Raw genomic sequence first — 26,157 nt, 5'->3', positions numbered from 1 at the left:
TACAAAATAAAATATACTTATTTTGATAATTTGGTAATTTATATAAATATAATAAAATATACTTAATTTATTGAGCAGGGTCATTTCAAAAAATTCTTTTGAAAGTCAGATTAGTGTGACCTTGTTTCTATCACAAATGTCTTGCTTATGACATGTGTTGACAGATCATTTTCCAATGTGGGTCACTCTTATTATACTTGAATCCCACCGGGATGGGTCTGAAGTGAACCTCTTTAACTCTGCTATAACAAGCTTTTACTGTTTGGAGTTATGTATTTTTAAAGGCATATTTTCTGTAATATATCTGCAAAATACAGAAGTATATTCAATTAGAATTTCAAATCTTATTGCCTGGAAGTTTGTAGGATCTATTTTGTGTTGTTGTTATTGTTGTTTTTTCTTTCTTCTTATCTTGAATAGCTAGACATTTCTATTATATAACTTTTATCTATTTATAACATTTATGGACTGAATTATAATATTTTTACCTTAAAAACAGGACATCTTTAATAATTATAGTTCATCAGGTTACTATGAACCACGAAAGCAGTGTAAAATACATGATATGAAAGAAATTGAAGCTTTGGTATCAGAGAACCTAAATGATCTCAGGAGATATGTTCCCTCTATTTCAAAGACTCAAATATTTTAGTTCTGCTGTCTTGCAGGAGTTTATAAATTAGTTCATTATGTCAAACTGAAAGAGATTTTTTCCCAAAAAAAAAAAAAAAGTCAACTACTGCCTAACATCCTGTACGTAAATTTTCTTACCTACAGAAAAGGTACAGAATTGAAAAAATTCTAAACATACCAATATTTTCTACTGAGAAAGGGTGATGGGAAAGTCTGCATCCATTAACTAAGAAATACGCATAAAATGAAGCTTCCTTTCCAACCTTCATATGATTTGTGTATAAAAATGAGATTATCTAAAAATGAAAAAGATAAAGGTAACCTATATTTTACATAAATATATTCACATTCTCCTTAGATTTCCCCTTTGAGATTTAATTTGAAAAGAAATATCTATGTAGAAAATTGTTAAATATATTCTAATTCGTATGTAAGCATTTTCTCTATGCATACACACTAACAATGAAGCCAAACGAAGAATAAAAAAAGAAGAAATCTGAAGCATAAAAATAAACGTTATAGTAGAAAATAAACATAGTCAATAAATGGAATTAACAGGTTAAGTGTAAAAATACAAAAATATAGACTGTTTTTATCCCATTAACAAAATAATCAAGTGAAAGCAGAGAAAGCTATGCTTATTCTGGAGAGTATTTGAGATGCTAAACAAGAAACTTCTTATATAAAAAGATTTAGATACTCAACAGTTTAACAGTTTAATAATTATCTATATTTCTTATCAGAAATCTGTTAGAAATAAATCTAAAAGCACAAACTTCTAAGCAATAAAATACATCCAAAGACCAAAAAGGAGTGGGTAATTGTATTATACTGTCAACAAAATGATTATTTAAATAAAACATTGCAAGTGAGAACATAATAATAAGTTAAAGGAATTTTCATCAGTGAAAACAATCTGTTATAGATACGCAAGTCACTGGATATAAACTGACACTGGTGTTTCTCAGCAATTAAATGTCATTGAAGAAATAAAAAGCCACTGGGGAGTTGCCTGGATGTACCGATTGACTAGGCTGAACTATGCAGACTCCACATGCTGATACCAGCTCAAGACAAGGTTGACGTGAGGGAAGCCACATTGTAGAAAAGAAAACCTCTTTTGTAACTTTGAATGACCTCTGACTAACTAACCCAGCTGGATCTGCACCCTCCAGGAGATCTACTTGCTCTGTAGATTTTACGACCCCTGCTTGTGCACGTACCTCCCAGCTGTGATAAAATGGTAACTGCTTTTTTGAGCTCCTTAGGAACATGATGACCCCCACACAGAGAATCTATGCTCATAGCCATCATCCATGAAAACTGAAAGATCTGGTGTAGCACTCCCAGTCTGTAACACCAGAAGGTCAACATTCCTAACTCCCTCCCCAATAACACAATGGCCTATATAACTACTGTAAGATTTCATGCCTCTTTAAGATGGTTCTTTTGGACATGAGTTGGCCATCTTCCCTCTCGCTAGCAAGCTGTAGTAAAAAAGTCCTTTCTCAGGGATAATTGGGTACATGTGTGTGGTGATGGGTTGTAATTAGTATTTTGGTGGTGAACATGATGTAATCTATGCAGAAATAGAGGTACAATGATGTACACCTGAAATTTTTACAATGTTATAAACCAATGTTACTGCAATAAACAAAAAATTAAAAAAAAAAAAAAAAGTCCTTTCTCTCCTACCACCTTGCCTCTTGACTATTGGCATGTCTTGAGGCGAGCAGAAGGCCCCACGTTGGGTGATAACAATTCCTTTTTCCGTGAGGCTGACTAAATAGTACCCTAGTAAAGTAAGGAATAATTGCATTACTCACATTGCCATATTGCTCATTTAATGTGTAAAGATACTGCTTACAGAACAATAGCATGTTGGGAGATGCAAACTAGAAAGTTAATTGGGCATATATGAGGTAGAGAAAATGACATTTAGGGAAAGGTTAGAGGAGATTTAAGGACTGTGTAAGGGTATTTAGATTTCCAGAACTCTGAATCAGGTAAGAAAGGAAGGAGAAATTAGTTTTAAACCATTTCTCCATTTTGATGTCATTCCTGAGGGGAAGGGTCAAAAAAACTAGGGAAAATGAAACTTTAAATAGTTATATTTTATGGCAGTGGAGGCAGATGGCTGAATGGTCCCCATTCTTGTCAATACCAATGACTATGCACTAGATTATACATTTGCGTAAAGGTTAGTTGTTTATGACAAAGCACTATGGTACCATGTGACAGACAGATGAGACTGGGGGTGTATGGTGCAGGATGATAAGAGTCAGGTATGGAGTGGAGAGAAGGGAGGTAAAAAAATTGGGAATGCCTCTGCTCTCCTAAAGAGTGCAATTTAGTTGAGAAGAAATGCACATGCACAAAAGCAGAGAATGAATAATTATAGTGCAGGTCAGCACATCAGTGCCAAAAGCCAAGCACATTCAATATTAGGTAAACCTATTCACAAGGGAAGAAGGTTGTGTGCACCAGATTCCTTAAGGGAAGTGGTTAGATTTGAGCTTGGTGTAAATGGTTAGTGAGAGCTTTAATATGTAAAGAAGGGAGGGAGAAAATTCCCGCTGGAAAGTGAAAGTAAAGAGATAAGAAAGGAAAAAGGTATGTTGAGAGAGGAGGGGAGTTAGTGAGTGAATTTTCTTTGGGGGGCAATGGGAAGAGGTAAATTTAAAAAGACAAGATAATAACACGTTATGTGTTTAGTAATTTTGGCTGCTATTTGACTGATGTTAACTCCTCACTAGCTATTTCCTCTTTCAGAAATGGTCTTTGTTGGACTGTAAGCATTTCGAAAGAAAGGACTATGTCTTATAATGGTTTTCTGTATGCTCCACAGCACTTATCTGAGTGAATTGCAAATAGTTGGTGCTGGATATTTGACTTTCTCAGAAGAAAGTGTGAATGACAGAAGATGAATTTATTTTTCTGAGTAATGGTTCCCTGGCAAAACCCTCCTTGCCCATATACCAATTTTGTAGTTTCTATTTCATAGATACTATTTGGAACAACCTTTGCTCCTGCCTATATCTAAGTCTTTTCTCTAACTTTCCCTTTGATTTTAACAATGCTTGTACCACAAGCTTGTAATAAATTTCTATTTTGCCTAAATTAGTTAGTGACAGTTTCTGCTTATTAAAAAAAATAAGTGACCCAGTGGATGACTTCAATATGTTTGTATGAGACAATTTCTGTCTATGGGTTCTTCCTTGAATAACTAGACTTATCATCCCAGTAATGTATTCTCTCCAATAGAAAAACAATCAGCCTGTGAAATTTTGAAGAAAATAGTGATATTTGGAAAACTAATGGTTTATCCATATATAATAGAGTCTGCACATGTGCAGTTACATATTGATAAAGTTAGAAAAATACTTGCTTTCTTATATTCTTCACTCATTTTACATCTTCTCACCACCCAAAGAGATAGTTTTCAAGGCAAACTATAATTAGTACTATCAATTTATCAGATTCAGAGTGTAGAACTTATTTTCAGACCATTGAACAAAGAATTCAGTGTGCAACTTCTGTGAACAATAACAGTGGTTATGCAAATAATTCCTTTTCCTCAGCAAAGAAAATTTTGCTGTTTTCTAAATATTCTCTTTGGTGTATAAGGACGTTTATTTGTAATTTTCATTAATATTTGTCCCCTTGAATGTTGCTTTAATATATAATATGCATAATGTATTTCTTTTGTTGATAAGAACAACATCATTAAAACGATGTAAGTAAACATTTTCCATTAATAGTTTGAAATATATGTCTCTCAAATATTCCTTCTAAAGAGAGTGAAATGAATGGAATTGTTGATAGCATCAACACTCAAAGAATGGGTAGGAATAGGTTGAAAGATATATATTGCACAAATAACATATGCCAAGGTGTGTGCTAGGTTTTTGCACATTATTTAATCCTCAGAGCAACCCTGAGCAAAGGCAGAAAGTCTTTGGAAGATCCATATTTTAAAGCAAAGTCATTGTTTGAGGCAATTATTTAGATAGTTTCATAAAAATGCATCTAAGTCATTGTTTCTGTTCTCATTTAAGTTTGTTAAGCATATAAGGCAAAATAATGCCCTGATTCTTGATTTAGTTGTTAGTTTTTATGCAGTATAAAAAAAAATGTGTTCACTTTGCTCTCAGTAGGCAGTACAGGCCAGTCATTATTTTGCCTGACAGTTGATTTTTGCCTGAATGCGTTAAGTACTTTAGATAAGATGCCTTTGGCTGCAAGTAACAGTAAAGCAGGATTGCAAGTTGGCTTTTAATCCATAAGGTGGTGCTACTTTCTGGCTCTTCTACCTCAAACAGATGGCAGGATGCTTACAACAGTTCCAAGCTGGACATCTACATATACCACTGGCCAGAAAGAGCCAAAGGAACTGTTTTCTCTGGTATCTTTATAGGGTAGAGAACAGCCTTCCCATCAGTATTCTAGCAGATCTCTTCTCCTGTCTCAGAGGCCAGCAAAGTCTTATCTCGTTAGTACTCATAAAGTACTACTTTCATTTACCACTTTGTATCCAAAACTTCCAGGCTCTTCCATCAGACTTCAGATAACTTTGTGGTCAATAAAACCATCATGACTAGTTTAAATCAATCAGGATTTACCCAGAGAACTGAGGAGGGGATTACTCTTCCCTAAGTCACATGGGGGAGAGAGAGACACTTCAAGAAAACTAGTCTCTGCCAGGAAGGTAGAGAGAGGAATGGTAGCAGGCAGTCTGCTATACCAAGTATCTGCATTAAACAGTAAATTAAAATTATATTCAATTATTCTTACTGACTACTCAGTGTATAATATCTTATGTCATGCTTATTTATACAATATCCATTAAACATCAACAATACTGGTTCTCTTCTTCATTTTTATTTGCAAAATATATTAGTTTTAGAAAATATTTCATAGGACTATGCTGTAAACTAATCATTGTGCGGGGGTAGGTTGAATGTCCCAGAGATCTGTCAGAATCCTTGCTGCATTTAACCTTTATTCGTTAGCAACCTTACACAAGATCATGGATATATTCAGTAGCTCACAATGGTAACGGGAGTATAAAGGAACCCAATTAATAATGATAATGCTAGATGAATAAATTCTATTGCAAAATCTAGCTTACCCCATTGCTTTTCAAACTCAAATACTTAGAGGCCCCTATAATTTGTTTGTATTCTCCAGGGGTCCATTGACCACAGTTTGAGAAACACTATACACAGAACGAAAAGTTCAAGTTTGGGGGATTTTCAAAATCCAGATCAAGTACAGACAACCACAAAACATAGGGCAATACTTAGCCACTTAAGTATTTGTTAGAGCGCATAAAAAAGAAAAGGCCACACCGTGAGCCAGGAAATTTGGGTTCTGGTTCTAACTGTGACTTTGGGAAGGCCTCAAACTCTTCCCCACTGTTCCTTCATCTCTAAATGCACATTTGAACTCGTTAATCTCCATGGTCTCTTCCAGATATAAAACTCTTTGTGTATTTGTGACTTGTCATGTGGATCACCTAATAAAATAAGCAAGAATGCAAAAGAAAGTGTTCTGCCCATAGCAAACCACAGGTGTTTAAACACTTCTATGTAGATTAAATTACGTGAACTTCCGTCCAGAAGGAAGTAATTATTTATTCTGGAAAATAGAAATTAGATTGGAAGAGGCTATACACACAGATACAATCATTTATTATGACATATATAGGATATGAAAAATAATTTTAAAATTATTTTGATATTTTAAAAAATGTTTTATTTTTAAATAATTTTAGATTTACAGAAGAATGTAAGGATAGTGCAGAGAGTTCCTGTATGTCCTTCACCCAGCTTCCCCCAAAACTATCATCTTCTATAACCATTTATATTTATCAAAACTAAGAAACTAACATTGGCAAAATACTGTTAACCAACTACGTACCGTATTCAGATTTCATAAGTTTTTCCACTAATATTCTTTTTATGATCCAGGATGGCATGTTGCATTTAGTCATCATTCTCTTTAATTATTACCAGTCTGTGATCTTTTCAATTTTTCCTTGTTTCTCAAGACCTTTGCAATTTTCTCTTTTTTTTTTTGGTGTGGAACATGGGCCCTGAGCTAACATCTGTTCAAATCTTCCTATATTTTGTATGTGGGAGGCCGCCACAGAATGGCTGATGAGTGGTGTATGTTCATGTCCGGGATCTGAAGCTGCGAACCCAGGCCGCAGAAGCAGAGCACGCTGAACTTTACCACTACGCCACCTGACTGGCCCTAAGACCTTTGCCCTTTTGAAGAGTGCTGATCAAGTATTTTGTAGAATATATCTCAATTCAGATTCGATGCTTTCTCATGATTAGACTGGGATTATGGATTTTTGAGGAAGGAAGTCACTGAGGTGAAATGTGTTCTCATCAAATTATATTAGGTTACACAAAATATTAACATAACTTATTACTGGTAGTGTTTAACTTGGTCAAGGTAGTGTTTGCCAGGTTTCTTTACTGTAGAGTTAGTTATACTATTTTTCCTTTTCTATACTCTATTCCTTGGAAACAAGTCACTGAGTCCAGCTCACTAGAGACACGACCAACTAAGAAGACAAATTTATTTCTGTTAAATGATTCCAAAATGGATAATTACAAAGCCCGATGTATTAAGACAAAATTTTAAATTTGAGCCCATGTATGCAGTCATTTTAGATATATTTTCTGAAAAGAGAACAACCAAATGAAGCAGTTTATATATCTATGTGTTTCAATAGGAAAAGGTGCAGTTTTCCACACATATCTCTGATTTTCAAGCAGTGCCAGTAAGAATAAAAGAAGTTTAGAATCTTGAACAGAAGGTAAAATGCATGGAGATAAACCCAGAACCTGATTTTTACAGGAAGTAAGCCATTTCCAAGGTGTCAGCTGCTTTTGAAAACCAAATCAATTCTCACAGAATGTGAGAATACATTTAGTATCAGAAGCATTATTTATTCCCATGGCCTGAAATTATTATTTGAGGCAATGTCAAAAAGCGCCTAATTTGTTTGCAGGTAGCAGCTTGCTCACTGGAAGAATGAGTGACTTTTATTTCAAATATATTTTTGTTGTGTTAGGCTAGTATTTCCCAAATTATGGGTTACATTCACTTGATGTATTTTGGAAAAGAGTCTCAGCAAAATAGAAATGTTGCTATATATTTATATATATTCATTTATTGATACCTCCATTTACATGTTTTTGGAGAAGTATAAATGAATACAAAAGAAATGAAGAAAAATCTTTGTATTAGTATTACAGAAATTCTTTAAAAATAAGTGCTCACCCTACTCCCATCAGATGGACCTTCCAAACACAGACATACACACAACAAATCCCATATTCCTATTAGAGCTTTTGGTCAGTATTAAATACTTATTTGATGTCAGTTTTGAAATCACCTTCACCAACTTGAATCAATCATCCATCAAGTTTTACTGATTCTTCTTTCAAAATGTCTTTAATTTAGCCTTTTCTTTATATTCTTATTGACTTTACCTTAGTTTTGGCCTTCACAGATGAACCATCAAAATATCTTTCTTCCTAATGTCCTGTTCTTAGTCTTTCCTTCCCTATCACTTATTTGATACCCTGTTGTCGTATGATATTCCCAAACATTGTGTGGAACATGTAAATTTCCACGTATGTAAATTATTTAATGGTTCTCTTCTATTCACAAAGTAATATCTCATGTACGTTATTGTCTTGCTCCTGTATACATACATAAATTGTACGGGATGTTTCTAACCTGCCTTTCTCTTACTCCTTTTTCTCTTTCTTCCCTGTCTTCTTCTGGGAAATGCCCCTCCCCGCATTCTAACCATGTTTATTCTAGTATGACTCCATCTTTTCTTAGAGACGTTGGTCTGTCGATTGGTCTGTAATTTAGCATCTGATCTGAAATAAGCAATTGTATTTCTTCCTCATTGTGACCACAGTTAATTGCTCCAAGAATAGATATCACCACAAACCACGATAACTACAATCTTTCCCCAGTTTTGTACTTGTAACCAAATAAAGGAAATCTTAAACTTTCTCCAGTGACAGATTTGGAGATATGAGGAGCATTGATTGATGCTGGTTATATTTCCTCCCGTTTTTGTAGAGACGGTGTGAGAGAATGAAGCCAAGAGAGTGAAGCAGATATTCAAAAGGGAGGGACCTGGTGGCATTAAAATTCCTTGTTCTGGGAAACCTAACTTGAAAATGGGAAGACTGTCAAGAGAAGCCTAACCAAACCATAGGCAGAGTCTGAGGAAGATGCATCTAGACATTAGAAGCCATTTCTAACACCTCTACCACCTGATGTCACTGCTGTTCCCACAAGAATGGATTCTCAATTGTTGAATTCTTTGCCTCATTTATCCAGGGTAAAGTCCCAGGCGAGGGTGTCTGATTGTCCAACATGAGAATGAGCATGCACACTGATTACCAAGACTTGAGGAGAGCACACTTCTAAGGTCAGAGGTGAATCCCACCTCTCACAGTGAGTCACACACTGGCAGATTCCCAAACGTAAAGTCAGTTCAGAGGCTGGCAGACAAAATGCATGTCCAATACGTAGTCTTTCAATTAATTTTCCTTTCTGCCCAGGCTAGTTTCAGGAATTTCTATTTCAAAAATGATTCAGATCAATACATTAATCACATATTAATCAATAAGTAGCTAACATGTCTTAAGAACCTAGTATATGCCGGGTACTTCATATTCATTATTTCATTTAATTCCCACAATAACTTTATGAAGTAAGCATCATTATTCCCAGTTTTACAGATGAAGAAATGGAGGGAGTATTAGTGACAGTAAGTAATTTGTCACAGACTACACAATCAAATAACGACAAAGCAGTGATTTAAATTCAAGTTTTTAACTTTTATCTGATATTGCTGCCTATGGCTACTACCTCATCTTTTCCTGAACTCCCGTGAAATTCTGGTTCTTGCTTCCACCAGGTAACTTCCCAGTCACTCCCACTTATTCACTGAACAGCTTGGTTTCTGGTTCACTGCACTCCTCTCCACCCATATCTCTGTCTTGACCACCTAAATGGATGACTCTCTTGGTCTCTTGCTTCTTTACTTTCTGAGTATTAACAGCCTTTCCTTCCACCCTACATTTCTCACCCACTCTCTTCCTAGATACATCCTGTACCTTGTCATCACCAGTAACTGTAATGACTTCAAGATCTGAATTTAAACATTTTACCCCTCCCCTGCTTTTTCACCTATTGTAGTATTCCTACTGGCACAAATTAGGATTGTCTTCTTAGTACTGAGTTGTAAGAGTTCTTTATATATCATAGATACTAGTTCTTTATCATGTATATGATTTGCAAATATTTTCTCCATTATGTGAGTTGTTTTTTCACTTAAAGGATCTTGAAAATTCCTTTGAAGAACAATTCTTTTTAATTCTGATGTTTAATTTATCTATTTTTTTCTTTTTCACTTGTGCTTTTGGTGTTAAATCTATAAAGTCTTTGCTAATCCAACAGGCAATAAACAGACTTGTATTTTCTTCTAAGGGTTTTATAGTTTTAGCACTTACATTTAGGGCTACGATGCATTTTAATTAATTTTTGTGTATGGTGTGAGGAAAGGGTTCAACTTCATTCTTTTGCATGTGGATATCCAATTGTCCTGAAACCATTTTTTGAAAAGACTGTTAATTTTCCATTTAATTTTCTTGGTACCCTTATTAAAAATTCATTGACCATAAACGTGAAGATTTATGTCTAGAATTTCAATTATATTCCATTGATCTATATGTTCATTACATGGTCTTGATTATGATAGCTTTATAGTAAATTTTGATGTCAAGAAGTGTGAGTCCTGCAGCTATTTTTCCTTTTCAAGATTGTTTTGGCAATTCTGGATTCCTTGTACTTCAATCTGAATTTTACAATCAGCATGACAATTTATGCAAAAAAGCAAATGGAAATTTTGATAGGAATTTCGTTAATCTGCAGATCAGTTTCAGGAGTATTGTTGTCATCATTAACAATTTTAAATCTTCTAAGTCATGGGATATTTTTTCATTTATTTAAGTTTTCTTTAATTTCTTTCAACAATATGTTGTAGTTTCAGAACATAAGTTTTGTATTTTTTTGTTAAATTTATTTCTAAAAGTTTTATTTTCTTTGATGCTATTATAAGTGGAATTGCTTTTTAAATTTCATTTTAAGAATGATTCTTTCATAGTGTATAGAAGACCATTGGTTTGGCATGTTGCTCTTATGCTCTACATCTTACTGAACTGGTTTATTAGTTTTAATAGTTTTTAGTAGATTTCTTAGGATTTTCTGTGTACAAGCTCATGTCATCTGCAAATAGAGATAGTTTTACTCCTTTTTTCCAATCTGGATGATTTTCTTGTCTAATCACTATGGTTAGAACCTTCAGTTCGATGCTGAATAAAAATGATAAGAGCACGTATCTTTGTCTTTTTCCTGATCTTAGGAGAATGGCATTCAATCTTACACACAATATGTGTAACGTTAGCTGTGGGTTTTTAATAGATGCCCTTTTTCAGGTTGGGAAAGTTCCTTTCTATTCCTAGTTTGTTGAGTGTTTTTAACATGAAAAAGTGTTAGATTTTGTCAACTTCTTTTTAGGTATATATTCAGATGATCATGTGGTTTTTATTGTATTGATATGACTTATTACATTAATTGATTTTTGGATGTTAAACAAACCTTACATTTCTGGGATAAACCCCACTTGGTCATGGTGTATAACCCTGTTAACATGTTGCTGGATTCAGTTTGCTAATGTTTGGTTGAGGTTTTTTGTATCTATATTCAAAAGAGGTATCAACCTGTAGCTTTCTTGTGATGCTTTGTCTGGTTTTAGTATTATCATAATACTGCCCCCAAAGAATGAGTAGGAATGTGTTCCTTCCTCTTCAATTATTTGAGAGTTTATGAAGAAATTGGTATCAATTCTTCTTTATATTTTTGGCATCATTCATCAGTGAGGCCATCTGATCCTGAGCTTTTCTTCATTGGAAGTTGTAAAAATTACTAATGTGATCTCTTTACTTGCACTAGGTCTATTCAAATTTTCTATTTCTACTTGAGTCAGTTTTTGTATAGTTAGGAATTTGTCCATTTCTTCTAAGTTATCTAATTTGTTGCCATATATTTGTTTGTAGTATTCCCTTATAAGCATTTTTATTTCAGTAAGGTGGATGGTGATGTTTCCTTAATAGTGTCTTAAAAAGTATATTTATTTTGGTGGTGGTTGAAACATGGGGACACAGAGTGTAACATCTGGAAACATTGTATAGCCGAAAAGTACGTCTGCATAAGTTGAACTTCTAAGTGTGATACCACTGAGCTCACTATGGATTTTTCATTGGACTAACAAAACACAAAAATTTTTCTGCTATTGCTGTATTTGTTGAGATTAGGTTTGGAGTAATTACTTTTGTAGAAATAGTTAAACTAAAAGAATTGATGAAAACAGAACTGAATTAGGAAAATTGTAAGGTTTAGGTGAGTCAGGTCTACCTGGATATAATAAAATATTTTGTTTTTGAAGAGAGTTGCTTAATCCTCCCCCTTCACCTTGCGTTTAGAAGAAATTATAGGCAGTAGCCTGAGAAGTGACCTGCGGTCACTACTTTGTTGATCCCTGGCGGAATCCATGCAATGCCTTCAGATGCCTCCAGGTAAGGCCAGTCACGAATGTCAGCTGAAACTCACCGGTTATCAGCATGATGCAAAATCTGCTTCTGACTGATACCTGATTATGCATTTTATTCTGGCCACAGTGTTAGACATTGGATTTTTGGTGTCCTGTGGAATGGCTCTTCTTACTCCCATTCTGTAAATGACAACCCTATAGCCGACCCCCTGCTGCCTGCCTAAGATGCTGCCTCCTAGACTGGTCACATAGACAGCCTGATTTTGTGGTCTTGTCAGTGGCCTAACTTGCCCTAATCTTTATCTGTTTCATTGGATTTTGAAAAGAAAGAGCTGCTTTCAGTGTTCAGTACCTTTTAACTTAAAAGGGATGAATTTTTCTTTGTTTTTTTCTCAGTAGTATTTTGGGAAATGTACATATTTAGGTCACTGTTGCATATGAGCATGCTGTTGAAGGTAAGAACAGGATTCAAGTGAAGGCTTCCCGGCCACTGAAACACTATGTTGGCTACAGAATTTAGTGCAATTTATAATTCTATACATTCTCTGTTGTCATAGCTTAAGTTTTTGCTTGTGAATAGGAAAACTATCTTGTGTATGCTCCTTTATCTTGCTGCCTGAAGGTCTTCCAACTAACTTATTGAAGTAGGGAAAAAAATATTCTTGAAATTTACTTTGGCACATTTCTTTTGGAAATCTCAAATTCAAATAGAGCGCCATGGGTTTCTCCTTCAGTTTTCAGGGTAATTTTCAAACCGTATTTGCATAACCTTTTGAAGTTCTAAAATATATATTTTGGAAAACAGATTTTAAGAGAATAAAAGAATGCTACCTGAGAGAGACTGGAATACATCCAGGTACTTCCCAGAGTTTTTTAGGTGGATTTTCAAATCATGTACTAGTGTCTTCTTTATACACAGAGTTATTTTACCCTAAAAAACATTTCATAATAAATGTGTTTGTTTTAAGAAGAAGTCTTATAAAATATAGCAGATCTATTTTCATGTTGTTATTAGGAATTTATTGTTCATATAGCTTGACATATGTTTAGGGATGAAGCATTGAAATAAACACAAATACCTTTTCAAATACAAGCATGCACATAGCTGTTATTTTGTTGCTTCTGTGTCTACATCTTGTTCCATTCACTCTATGTGCTAGTCCTTCTTATTCCTCCCACTACTAGACTATAAACTGCTCCTCACCACTCCGCATGATTTTTTTTTTTTTTTTTTTTATTGCAGTAACATTGGTTTATAACATTGCAAAAATTTCAGGTGTACATCATTGTACTTCTATTTCTGCATGGACTACATCATGTTCACCACCAAAATACTAATTACAACCCATCACCACACACATGTACCGAATTATCCCTTTCACCCTCCACCCTCCCCCCTTCCCCTCTGGTAACCACCAATCCAATCTCTGTCCCTATGTGTTTGTTTATTGTTGTTATTATCTACTACTTAATGAAGGAAATCATACGGTATTTGACCTTCTCCCTCTGACTTATTTCACTTTGCATTATACCCTCAATGTCCATCCATGTTGTCACAAATGGCTGGATTTCGTCGTTTCTTATGGCTGAGTAGTATTCCATCGCACGATTTGACCACAATTCCTTCATGAGTTACATAAGATACATATTATGTAACCCTACTTGTAACATTTTTATTTATCCTGTATGGTGTTATTCCTAATTCTGTTACTTACTTTGTCTGCATGGAGAGCAGAGAAAATATGCTATTGACAATACTACTGAGTAAGAGTATATTGTTTGTAACTCCTTTTGGTTGTCGATGATTTTAAATAGTTCACTCAGGTATACTTATCCTCCTCATATCAACTCTTAAGTGAGTCATCTAATTTTACCATCTGTTATTTTACAACTAGCCCTCCAAATTGGCACGTGGAAAACATCAGGGAAAAAATGATCTTAGGGGCCGGCCCCTGGTGGAGCAGTTAAGTGCGCGCTCTGCTGCTGGCAGCCCCAGTTCGGATCCTAGGTGCACAGCCACCCACCGCTTATCAGGCCATGCTGTGGCGGCGTCCCACATAAAGTGAAGGAAGATGGGCACGGATCTTAGCCCAGGGCCAGTCTTCCTCAGCAAAAAAAGAGGAGGATTGGCATGGATGTTAGCTCAGGGCTGATCTTCCTCACAAAAAAAAAGATCTTAAAATTTCCATTCTGAAAATTTGGTTTATAAGGCATTGCAATTATTAAATCAATTGCATTTTCTAAAGCATTTCATGACTTCGTGCTTATAGATATGGCAGGATGGCACTTTATGTCTCCTTCGCTTCTTTTTATTCTAGGTTAAACACGGTAAAAAAAACAGAGACTTTGTTAGCACAATAAATCAACAGTGTTACGACATGAAAGGCAGCTGAAATTAGCAACGGAAAGAAATTTTTTGTTTTACATCTTTCTCTCTGAAGACTCTAAGGGGCCTTATTCAGCATTCAAAGTAGAAAGTTAATAATTCTTTTCATGGATGAACCTTGGATAGAAAATGGAACGTGGAAGAACTGATTGCAACACTAAGTTAGATCTAGGAGCATGGGAGAACTACTAGGGTAAGAACAGACGCAGGGGTGATATGGGGATAAGGACAAAGAGGAGGGGATACTGGGAAAATCTTAACGCTGGTTTGAGGTGGATTTTGAATGGCTTCATAATTAACTTTATGATTAACATTTTGCTTCATTATAGTACTCTGTATGTATTCTTGATCTGTCAATGGCAAATCTTGCTTTCCTATAAGGAACTATATTCTTATGCTTCCCCAGGCTTCAAAAGCAAAACTAAAGGATTGCATGAGGAGTAGAGACTTCAGTGTGGGAATTTTAACTGCAGTCCCATGTCTGCCTTTATCCATATAAATCACTGTCTTTAACTGAGAAAGCACCACGGTGGTATTTAAACTGGTGGGGAGAAATGCGCCTGAACCACGTATGAGCAGTGATGATGGAGAGTGATGAGGTGGTGACAACACTGTGACAGCCCCGGAGCCTCTGGGTCAAGTCCAAGAGTGGGTGGTTCAATAAGAAAGCCAGGGCTATACTCCAAAGTTAGTTTTTTGTGCTGATCACCATGGCAAACATTTTGCAGTAGTTATCCAGGAAGGGACCAAAGGAGAGTGATTCACAAACTGCAGATTTTTATAGAAAATTGTCTTGTTTCTGAAATGAGTAAAGATGTGCAGTATGACAGAGATGGTGGGAGGCGGACCACCATACTGGGGCTCTGGATTGAAAGACTGTGGCAAGTGATGGAGGAGATAGTGCCACCTCTCCTGGATGCCAACAGGTGTTAAAACGCTGCCTTATCTTTGAGTAGAATTGGGTGAGGAGTGGAGGTCCAAAACTTGTGGGAGGGACGAAAATTTTGAACTCTGGATTGAGCGCACTGTGGAAAGGCCATAATGATGAAATGGCTTAGATACGATTCATAGCCTTGAGGTTGTGCTTGAAGTGAAAAAGAATGGTGTCTGTGTCTGCAAGCAACCGGCTGCAAGTTCTGGAAAAGTCTGTAGCATAATTTAACCAGCAAGAGTATTCTAGGCATGTGACCACCCAGCAGAGAGAGAATGAAAAAACTTCTAGATTTTTAATGATCTGTTTTTCTTTTTACGAGAGGGAGGAAGACAATGAAATAGGATGAGGAGAGAGGGTGAATCCCAAAAATATAAGATTGAGAACAAGAAGCCAGATACAAAAGAATATATGTTATATGATTCCTTTTATATATAAATGCAAAAAGAATAAAACCAACTCTGGTGTTAGAAGCCAGGATATTCTTTCCCCTTGTGGGTAGTGACATGGTGGAACACAAGGAGGCCTCTGTGATGCTGGGGGATGTTCTAGTTCCTGTTCTGGGTAATGGTTACATGGATGTGTTCACTTTGTGAGAATTCATCTAGTTGAATACTTATGATTTGTGCAGTTTCTATATGTGAGTTATTCTTCAGTGTAATTTTGCTGAAATAATTTTTTTTCTTTTTTCGTGAGGAAGATTGGCCCTGAGCTAACACCTGTTGCCAATCTTCCTCTTTTTGCTTGAGGAAGATTAGCCCTGAGCTAGCATCTGTGCTAATTTTCCTCTATTTTGTATGTGGGATGCTGCCACAGCACGGACTGATGAGTGTTGTAAACCCACGCCTGGGATCCAAACCTGTGAACCCTGGGCCGCCAAAGCAGAATGCACTGAACTTAACCACTGCACCACTGGGTCGGCCCCTGAAGTCATTTTTAAAATCATGAGTATGTAAGTGTACCAGAATGAATGAAAATAAAACATGAATGGACGTATCTGGTAACTTGGAGGCAAGAACAGGAAGAAAGTGATTCAGATGTTAGATCAATGCATTAGGGCAGAATGGATATTGAGTAACTTACTCATCTTCTGGGTCTGACCTCGGAGATCCACCTGCACAGGCAAAGGAGTATCTGCAGGGAGTGGCAAGCTTGCTTGTTATTCACACATATTTTGTGGCTCAGAACACAGAGAAAGGAGCAGAAATACTAAAACCTTACTCTCCTTCTGTCCTCTGATCTCCTGGGTCACCCACTGCCATACTCAGCAGGAAGCTAGTTGGAAAAGGAGTTTGAGTGATGCAGTTTATAGAGATCAGCCTTTCAGGTATAAAGCAAGGGCAGAGAATAGATCTGGATGGCCAAATAGAAAATAACCACACAAGGAATTAGACAACTAGTGAAATACCCTGTTGCTAAGGCTCTTGGTATACCTACTATTACAAATAAATACAGTGGCATTTCTTGGCATGCTTACTTGGTTTGCTTGCTATAGCAGAAGGACTGAACTAACCGATCCAACGCTTTCTGAAATCCAAAACGTTCCTGAGAGTCAGTGAAGCTCTGAGATTAACTGGAAGTCCAAAACTTTCACATGGCTTGAGATCTTGAAGCAGTGGACTGTTCTGACTCTGTACGTTTTAGTTATGTTCCCTTCAGCTTCTGTGCCTGCTGTTTCATTACAGATTATTCCTCCTTAGCTCCCTCTCTTTCAAAGATGTCTTCCTAAATTAAGATGTCACTGCTGAACTGCCAACAGCTGGAAGTGTGTATTTAATTGTTCTTCCAGGAAAGAAATTACGTCGCACCCATCCCATTGGGACCACCGGCTTGCTTCCCTGGGATGGCTACCCCACTTAATGGGGTAATTTGCATTGGTAGAACAGCTTTGTTGTTGACGTTAATTTTTTTATGCAAAGCTATCTGTTTCACACAACTGGATCCATAACCTTGTGTAATTAACAATGTTCTAAACAAATGATAATCAACCTATAACCTTTTACTTAAATGGTGAGAATTCAGTGTGATTCTCACCCATTAAGTGAAAGATTTAAGATAACTTCTAAGAGGTAAACTGTCTTGGGTTCCTCTGTTTTAATTTTAATTTATAAACTGTCTATTTTGTTCATACTAAGTATATAGTTTTTTTATTCTTTCTGTTTATAATTCTATTTTCTTTTCTGTTTTGCACATATGAATGTACACGTTTATTCCAAGGCTTTATTCCTCTAAAATAAACAAAATATAACAATTATACCTTTAAATACTGATGTTTTATAAAGTAGAATTTAAGATGATATAGCTTTATTCAATATATATTTATGGCTTGTAAATATACTACATGAACCATTAGAAATTTTAAGAGCCATTTTGAATATCAGTAAGTTAATCAAATTCTCTTTGACATCACAACTCATTATTTCACTTCTTCATTCACAAAGATACAGTTCAACTCATAGCTTAACATTTCATTTTCAAAATGCATGTGATTATAAAACTATCCAAAGATAGAGCCTCCGAGGTTACAAAACAGAAGTATATTTATGCATACTTACTGTTATTTGTGAAGAAAAAAGTGATTTTACCGAGTAGCTCAATATCTAAATCCATCTATCAATAGCAAATTTACCAAACTTCTGGATAAGAAAATATTTGAAATTCTCCAATAAAAATAAAGGACAAATGAAAAAATGTTCCAATACTGCTTTAAAGTCAGGCACACGACTCTGTAGCTCCTCACTAATGTGCTGACAGCCTCTTCCGTTGCCGTCCATCATCACCTACCATCATATTCAAGTTGGATTGCCAAGGGCACAGCTACTGTGCTCGGCCTTCAACTACAAGTGGCCTAATTTATTGTGTGTTACTCAGGTTGGGGAGTCACATTCCAGGTCCATTCCTTTCATGTTGATATATATAGATATTCTGCATAAGGCAGTTATGATCTATTGTCTAATACAGCGCAGGGCGTGTTACTGATTCTTACTATATGTTTGCCTAATGAGAGAATGGAACTATATAATTTAGAGAATTGAAACACATAGAGGGATGATTAAAATAAATGTCAAATAATTAAAATCGTATCCCCATTAATATATATACTTTTTTTAAAGGTAATGCCATTATCTGTTAATACGTTTTCATCTAAATAAAACAAAGAAAACTAATATGATTGAATGTAGAAATTTATAGATTAGGAAATGAAGTTTTCACACAAATCACAAACACAAAAAATAATAATTAGGAAACATTTATGATGTAATAATTCTTGTTTATAATTAATTTGCTAGAAGAGTTTTTAATGTTTCTTTGATTCTCTATTTTAAAAAATAAATATATTAGTCTTTCCATTCCTTTCTTTTCCCTGATTTATAATATATTGATAACCTCAGATTGAAGAAATGATAAAGTGTTTAACAGAACTATGACCCAGATGGCTAAAGAAGTCTCTAATACACCCAGTTTCTAAATTTCCTGGAACTACTTCCTGTTCTCCTCCCTGCAAATTAAGATCGAACGCAGTACCGGTGGAAATTAACTTTCTTCCTCTCTTGGAGCCTAGGTACTACAGTTAAATCCCTTGACGTAGATAGATATTATGGTGTTGTTAAAATGTCAACCGTAAAATATGTTCTGTAGTGGCTACAACGTGACCTACTGAACTATAACTGAAGGCATTTTCGTTCTTCAGCATATTAACTGTTTAGTCCTGGAATTGTAGGTCATAGGTTAAAATAATAGAAAATTTGAGCAGTTTAAAGATTTCCAAAATGTACATTTTCTTTTTTACTTTGGAAAGGGTTAGCTGCTTCTTAGACCATCAAAAATTAATATGTTACATTCTTTTCACAGCGTGGATCTTCTTTAGCTTCTCTGATCTGACATCCAACAAAAAATCCATAGAATAACAACTAAAAGACAATTGTAACATAACCAAAATTTCTATAGTTTGTCAACTAGATTAGTATGTCTAATATATTTCTTTGAAAATTCTTATAGTCAAATATATAGACAAAATTTATTATCCAAGTATTATATTTTCAGTTTTATTTATTGTTTTTATTGAGATATACTTGACACAGCATTGTTTAAGTTCATGGTGTGCGATGTATTGATTTGATACATTTACATATTGCAGTAGGATTACCAACTCAGCTTTAGCTGCTATCTCTCTCACATCACATAATTATCATTTATTTTTTATGCTGGGAAAAATTAAGATCTAATCTCTTAACAACTTTGAAGTTCAGAATACAGTATTGTTGTCTATAATCACTATGCTGTATACTAGATCTCGAGAACTTATACATCTTCTAGTTGCAAGTTTGTATGCTTAAACAACATGTCCCCAATTACCCCCATCCCTCATCCTTGGTAACCACCTTTCTACTCTCTGTTTCTATGAATTCAGCGTTTTTTAGGATCCATATATAAATGATATCATACAGTATTTATCTTTCTCTGTCTGACTTATCTCACTTAGCATAATGCCCTCAAGGTCCATCCATGTTGTCACAAATGGCTTCTTTCTCATGGCTGAATAATATTCCGTTGGATTTTATATACCGTGACTTCTTTATACATTCATCCATTGATTAACACTTAGGTTGCTTCAATATCTTGGCTATTGTAGATAATGCTGTAGTAAATACAAGGGTGCATATATCTCTTCAATATTGTGTTTTCATTTCCTTTGGATATATACCCAGGAGTGGAATTGCTGGATCACAGAGTAGTTCTATTTTTAATCTTTTGAGGAAACTCCATACCATTTTTTGTAGTAGCTGAGCCAATTTGCATTCCTACCAGCAGTGCACAAATGTTCCCAATTCTCCACATCTTCTGCAACACTTATCTCTTGTCTTCTTGATAATAGTTATTCCAACAGGTATAAGGTGATATCTCATTGTGATTTTGATTTGCATTTCCCTGATTATTAGAGATGTTGATCATCTTTTAATGTACCTGTTGGCCATTTGGACGTCTTTGGAAAAATATCTATTTATTTCATCTGCTCATTTTTTAATTGGATTGTTTCTTTTTTTCTATTCAGTTATATGAGTTGTTTATGTATTTTGGAAATTAACCCCTACCCAATTTATGGTTTGCAAATATTTTCTCCCACTTTTTAGGTTGCCTTCCCATTTTTTCTTGTTTCTTTGCTGTGCAAACGTGTTTTATTTTGAGGTAGTCCAACTCAATGATTTTTGCCTTCATAGCTTGTGCTTTTGGTGTCATATTTAAAAAATCATTGCTAAGACCAATGTCAAGGAGCTTCTTTCCTAGGTTTTCTTCTTGGAGTTTTATAGTATCCGATCTTATATTTAAGTCTTTAAACCATTTTGAGTTAACTTTTTTCAGTGGGGGGTCCAATTTCATTTTTCTGCTTGTGGTTATACAGTTTTCCCAACGCCGTTTGTTGAAGAGACTATTCTTTAACCACTGAATATTTGTGGCTTCCGCTGTCAAATATTGGTTGACTGTAAATGTGGGAGTTTATTTCTGGGCTCTCTAATTCTCTTCCGTTAGTCTATGTGTCTATTTATATGCCAGTACCATACTGTTTTAATTACTATAGATTTGTAGTATACAGGAGGTGTAATGCCTCCAGATGTGTTTTCTCTCATGATTCCTTTAGCTATTTGAGGCCTTTTGTGTTCTCTACAAATTTTAGGATTGTTTTTTCTGTTTCTGTGAAAAATGTGATTGGAATTTTGATAGGGATTGCACTGAATCTATAGATGGCTTTGGGTAGTATGGACATTTCAACTATCTTAATTCTCCCAATCCAAGAGCGTGAGATATCTTTGTATTTGTTTGAGTCTTCTTCAATTTCTTACATCAAAGTCTTGTAGTTTTCATTGTATATGTATTTCACTTCCCTCATTAAATTCATTCCTCAGTATTTTATTATTTCTGATTTTATTGTGAAATAGAATAGTTTTTTTTTTTCTTTCTCAGATGTTTCATCGTTGATTTATAGAAACACAACTGATTTCTGTATTTTGATTTTATATCCTACAGCTTTACTAAATTTGTGGATCGGTTCCAACAGTTTTTTGATTGAGTTTAGGGTTTGCTATATATCAGATCGTACCATCTGAAAATAACAATTTTACTTTTTCCTTTCTGATTTGGATGCCTTTTATTTCTTTGTCTTGCCTAATTGCTCTAGCTATGACTTCAAGTACTATATTGAGTAACAGAGGTGAGAGTGGGCACCCTTGTCTTATTCCTGATCCAAGAGGAAAAGCTTACAATTTTTCACCATTGAGTGCAATGTTAGCTGTGTGTTTTTCATATATGGCATTTATTTTGTTGAGATATGTTTTTTCTATACACACTTTGTTGAGAGTTTTTATCATGAAAAGACATTGTGTTTTATCAAATGCTTTTACTGCATCTATGGAGATGGTCATATGATTTTTATCTTTTGTTCTATTAATATGGTGTAACAGATTTATTGATTTGAATATGTTGAACCATCCTTGCACTTGAAGGATAAATCCCACTTGGTCCTTTTAATGGGTTTTTGAATTCAGTTTGCTAAAATTTTGTTGACAATTTTTGTGTACATATTCAACAGGGATATTGGTCCATAGTTTTCTTCTTTTTTTGTGGTGTCATTATCTGGCTTTGGTATCAGGGTAATGCTGGCATTGCAAAATGAGATTGTAAATTTCCCTCTTTAATTTTTTGGAAGAATTTGAAAGAATTGGAGTTAATTCTTCTTTAAATGTTTGGCAGAACTCACCAGTGAAGCCATCTGGTCCTGGAGTTTTCTGTTTTGGGAAATTTTTGATTACTGTTTCAATTTCTTTCTGCATTATCAGTCTGTTTTTTTTTTCCAACCCGCCATTTTATGACTTTTGATTGGAGAATTCAATCCATTTATATTTAGTCTAATTATTGAAAGGTGAGAGCTTACTGGTGCCATCTTAGTTGTTTGCTGGCTGTTTTGTGGTTCCTTTTTTTTCCTTTCTTCCTCTCTTGCTCCCTTCCTTTGTGAATTGGTGATTTTCCATAGTGGTATGCTTTGATTCCCTTCTCTTAATATTTTGCATATCTACGGTAGGTTTTTGCTTCACGGTTACCATGAGGCTTACTTAAAACGTCTTAGGATATAACAGTCTATTGTATGCTGATAACAATTTAACATCAACCACTTACAAAAACTCTACCCTTTCACTTCCCCCTTTTATGTTTTTGATGTCACAGTTAATCTTTATTATTTTGTGTATCTATTAGCAAATTATCATAGCTATAGCTATTTTTAATACTTTTGTCCTCTAACATTATAATAGTTAAGTAGTTAACCCTCCCCATATTACAGTATTAGAGTATTTTGAATTTGACAATATACTTACCTTTACTAGTGTGTTGTATGATTTCATATGTTTTCATGTTACTGATGAGTACCCTTTCATTTTAGCTTGAAGAACACCTTTCAGTATCTCTTTAAGGCAGGCTTAGTGTTCATGAATCTCTCAGATTTTCTTTGTTAGGGAAAGTCTTTACCTTGCCTTCATTTCTGTAGGACAACTTTGCTGGGTAAAATATTCTGGGTTCTTTCAGCACTTTGAATATATCATCCCATTCTCTCCTGGCCTACAAGATTTCTGCTGAGAAATTCACTGATAGGTGTATAGGGGTTCCCTTGTATGAGAGATATTTACTTTAATTTTCTGCTTTGAAAATTCTCTCTTTGGGGCCAGCCTGGTGGAGTAGCGGTTAAGTACACGTGCTCCACTTTGGTGGCCCAAGTGTTCGCAGGTTCGGATCCCAAGCACGCACCAACACACCACTTGTCAAGCCATGTTGTGGTGGTATCCCATATAAAGTAGAGAAAGATGGGCACAGATGTTAGCCCAAAGCCAATCTTCCTTGGCAAAAAGAGGAAGATTGGCATCAGATGATAGCTCAGGGTTGATCTTCCTCACAAAAAAAAAAAAAGAAAATTCTCTCTTTGTCTTTGATTTTAGACAGTTTTATTATAATGTGTCTTGGTGAAAATCATTTTGCATTGATATTTTGTGGTTGCCTACTATAGCTTCATGAATTTGGATGTCCCCATATTTGATAAGTTTTCTCAGCTATTATTTCTTTTAATAAGCTCTCTACCCCTTTCTCTTTCTCTCTTCTCTTTGTGGGGCTCCAATAATGCATACATTGTTTCTCTTAATGGTGTCCCATAAGTCTCATAGGCTTTCTTTATTTCTTTTCATACTTTTTTCTTCTCTGATTAGAGAATTTCAATTGATGTGTCTTCTAGATCACTTATTCTTTCTTCTGCTTGGTCAAATCTGCCTTTGAAGCCGTCTACTGAATTCTTTAGTTCAGTCATCACATACTTACCTCCAAATTTTCCATTTGGTTCTTTTTATAATTTTCATTTCTTTCTTGAACTTCTCCTCTTTTTCTTGTATTGTTTTCCTGATGTTGTTAAATTGTTTATCTGTGTTCTTTTATAGCTCCCTGAGCATCCTTAGAACAATCATTTTGAATTTTTTTCAGGCAATTCTTAGATCTCAATTTCTTTAGGGCCAGTTACTGGAGGCTTACTGTATTTCTCTGGTGGAGTCATGTTTCCCTGATTCTTTGTAATCCCTGTAGCTTTGCATAGAGTTCTGTGCACTTGAAGAAACAGTCACCTCTTTCAGACTTTATGTACTGTCTTCAGTATGAGAAGACTTTCATCTGTGGATGGGGGCATGATGGAGAGTTATGGACCCCAGTTCCAGTGGTGCAGGGCACCAGGTGTGGGGGTGTGTGGCAACACTGGGCCCAGGACAGTGTGATATCTCTTTGGCTCAGAACACTGGGGGTGATGGCATTGACAACTGTGGTCCTGCATGAGTACTGCGGTGTCCATAGTGGCTGCAAGGGCTTTTGGGTCCTCAGCATTGCCTCCAGGTCCAGCATCTAGGGACCAGGGCAGGCAGTGTTTCTGGGTGGAGCCAGTGGTGTACACAAACTCAGTTACCAGGACAAGCTGCAAGTGCCTATGTAGTGAAGGGTCTGGTTGCAGACACACACTTAGTGGTTAGGGACAGGGCAGGCAACAAGAGCTTTGGCTAACAATGGGCTCAATGGCTATTGTGGGGCCCCGGCTGTTGGTGTGCTCTGTTGTGGCTACACAGTCTCTCCCCAGGGGGTATTCATTGCGATGGAGGCTGGTGACAGTGCCAGGCCAGTGTTGTGCAAGTGCGTAGCTGGAGGGGTTATCCCTGAATGCATGGATGGCAATGAGAATTAGCCATGGGGTGTCTAGGCTGGTGTCTTGCATTCACACAGTTGCAGAGGCCTGAGGTGGCTGTGTCAGGGAAAGTGAACACCTGTGGGAGAAAGCTGGTAAACCTGCAGGGAGTCCATGGCTGCTGCACTGGTCCTTCATCTGTTTAGACACATTAGACACATTAGAGCAGATGTACTTAATAGATATATACAGAACATTCCATCTAAAAGCATGAGAATACACATTCTTCTCAAGAGCAGATGGAACATTCTCTAGGATAGATCATAAGTTAGGCTAAAAAACAAGCCTTAATAAATTTAAGAAGATTGAAATTATATCCAATATCTTTTCTGATCACAATGATATGAAACTAGAAATCAATCACAAGAATAAAACTGAAAAATTTGTAAATACGTGAAGATTAAACATGTTACTGAAAATCAGTGGGTCAAAGAAGAAATCAAAAAATATCTTGACAGAAATTAAAAATGGAAATACAACATACCAAAACTTATGGGATGCAGCAAAAGCAGTTAAAAGAGGGAAGTTCATAGTGATGAATGCCTACCTCAACATCAGGAAAAATCTCAAATAAATAACCTAAATTACACCTCAAGGACTAGAAAACAAAGTAACAAAGCCCAGTAGAAAAAATCAATGAAATTAAGTGTTGGTTTTCTGAAAATATAAACAAAATTGACAAACCTGTAGCTAGACTCACCAAGAAAAAAAGAGGGAGGACTCAAATAAATCAGAAATGAAGTGAAGACATTACAACAAATACAAAAGTCATAAGAGACTGCTGTGAACAATTATATTCAAAAAATTGTACAACCTAGATGAAAAAATTCCTAGAAACACACAACCTACCAAAGCTGAGTCATGAAGAAAGGGATAATTTGAACAGACTGATTACTAGAAAAGAGATTGAATCAGTAATAAAAAACTTCCCAATAAACAAATATTCAGGACCAGATGGCTTCACCGGTAAATTCTATAAAACATTCAAAGAAGAATTAATACCAATCCTTCTCAAACTGTTCCAAAAAATAGAAGAGAAGGGAACACTTCTAAACTCATTTTATGAGGCTAGCATTACCCTGATACCAAAACCAAACAAGGATGCCACAAGAAAAGAAAATTACAGGCCAATATCCCTGACAAACATAGATGCAAAAAAAACTCAACAAAATGCAGTCATGTGCCACATAATGACATTTTAGTCAACAAAAGACCACATATATGATGATGGTCCCATGAGATTAGTACCACATAGCCTAGATGTGTAGTATGCTATACCATCTAGGTTTGTA

The sequence above is a fragment of the Ceratotherium simum genome, chromosome 13 (genome assembly GCF_057802395.1).
Source record: "Ceratotherium simum simum isolate JZ-2026a chromosome 13, ASM5780239v1, whole genome shotgun sequence".
Taxonomy (NCBI): Eukaryota; Metazoa; Chordata; class Mammalia; order Perissodactyla; family Rhinocerotidae; genus Ceratotherium; species Ceratotherium simum.
This window is presented reverse-complemented; position numbering follows the sequence as displayed.